Below are 2,170 nucleotides of genomic sequence, written 5' to 3' on the forward strand. Positions count from 1 at the left end.
TATTATTTCCTCTGAAATATTCATTTAAAAATCTCTCTGTATAGAGTATATTATATGAAGTACACAATTACAGGAAAAGATATACTAAGGATTAAGAACTGGGAAAAAGTACACATCAAAATGGTGATTGCCATTAAGCTCTGTGTACTGGACTATACCAATTATGTTTTCCTTAAACTCTGCAGGGCACACAAGCATTCAACCCAGTCTTATAAGAGGGTAGGAAAAGGTTTTTAAAAATAGCATATGAAAAGACAACAACTTTTGCAAATAACATCATAAAAAGAACTCAATGAGATAGAGCATTAGATTTCAGCTCAAGACTTATTTTTGAAATATTTCTCTTTCTAAATGAGAGTTAAAAATATAATAGGCTTTTTGAACCTGTCACAAAGTCCCTCAATTCCTCTAGACATTATGAGGGATCTTTAGTTCTACATCCAAAGGATTCCTCTAGAATCTTATGGTATTGAGATGAAAGTCGGGGATCTCTAACCCAGTGCTGCCCTGTTTCTGATTGTTCAGCTGGAGGAGAGGTGGTGGGAAAATACATGAATGGAGAATGAGCTGGATTCTCTTCTCCAACGTGAGCTAGGGAAAAAGATAAACCCCAAATCACCAAAGAACATTCTTTCCTTAAAGTGTTTTCAAAATAAATGAGACCAATCTTCAGAACAATGTACAGCCATGGATAAGTTAAAACCTTTAGGAAGGGGGACAGTTGGGATAACTCTTGAATGCTGTATAATGAGTCATGAGTCAGAGTTGCACAGGAATCGGCTTTGTGAACGGGTTACAAAGGCTTGCATGACTGACCACCTCACATTTATTTTCTTCTTTGGATATCTCTGTGAAGAAAAAAATCTACTTTTCTCAATGTGTCAATACAGATCTCTGAAGAGAACAGACTTAGATTTCCAGTAGTGAGGCCTGATACGCTCTTTTTAGCTGCAAGGAGCAGCTTCATTTAAACTGATTACCTTGGACTGAACTAAAGAGAAATAGCAATAGTGATCTAGTCAGCCTCCAGAGTAAGACCTTACAACATTTGCAAGAGGCAGAGGAAAGTACAAAGTTTAGGAGTATGGGAGAAAGAAACGACCTAACATAACAAATAAAACTGCAAGGAAGTAACAGGGATGCTAATCACTGACTGAGGAATAAAATCAGAGCAGTCCTAAGTATTAGCTTATTTAAAAAGTTCACTTGGATGGGTTTTTGAATGAAGCTTCTGATTCTTCTGGTTCCAAGTCTTCCATAGGTATAATACTTTAAATTCAGCAATTAATTAATGTTACTATATTTTTAATTTTAAAAGAAATCTTTGGTATTGGAATAAAGTTATCTTAATACTCTCAGTATTATTATATAACTAGAATTTCACCTTTTTGTTATTTTGAAAATTTGATATATATTGCCTCAACATATGAAATCCTTGAATGACTTGATATTCATAGATAAAACTGTGTGAAGGTCTAATTGTCTATGGAATTTTCTAGAAGTAGCTGAGCCCACTATCAATTCACCAAGTACCAAGAATGACTTTATCAATTTCAGAAAACGCTAAGACTGATATAATCTGCTTATAAATCATTACCTGACCTGTGGATAATTGAGTACATTAGGTAGCTCAGAAAGTCACCACTAGAAAAAGTGGAAGCCCACAGTAAAGAAAGTACGATAAAAATCCTTCTGGTTCATTTATTTATAGAGAAGAGAAATCTTGATTAATTCTGCAAAGAATTGCCAGTTTTTAAGTAATCCAGTTTTCCTAAACTTGGTGAGTGAAAACAGGTTAAAAGTGGGAAGTAGTGGAATGAAGATGAGAAGTATTGTTTTCAACCACTGCCATTAAAAGCTTGGGAAAAAGATAAACCCCAAATCACCAAAGAACATTCTTTCCTTAAAACGTTTTCAAAATAAATGAGACCAATCTTTAGAACAATGTACAGCCATGGATAAGTTAAAACCTTTAGGAAGGGGGTCAATTGGGATAACTCTTGAATGCTGTATAATCAAGACCCAGGAGAAATGACTTGTTTCAGTTTCCTGGCAAAGAAAATGTGGGATGGTAGGGTCTGACATTTCAACATTTTATCTGAAGCTATGAAATGGTGTAAAATGTATCACTCAAATGAAAACAACAACAACAAACAAACAAACCCAGATG

This window comes from Rhinolophus sinicus, linkage group LG07 (assembly GCF_036562045.2).
Source record: "Rhinolophus sinicus isolate RSC01 linkage group LG07, ASM3656204v1, whole genome shotgun sequence".
In the NCBI taxonomy this organism is placed as follows: Eukaryota; Metazoa; Chordata; class Mammalia; order Chiroptera; family Rhinolophidae; genus Rhinolophus; species Rhinolophus sinicus.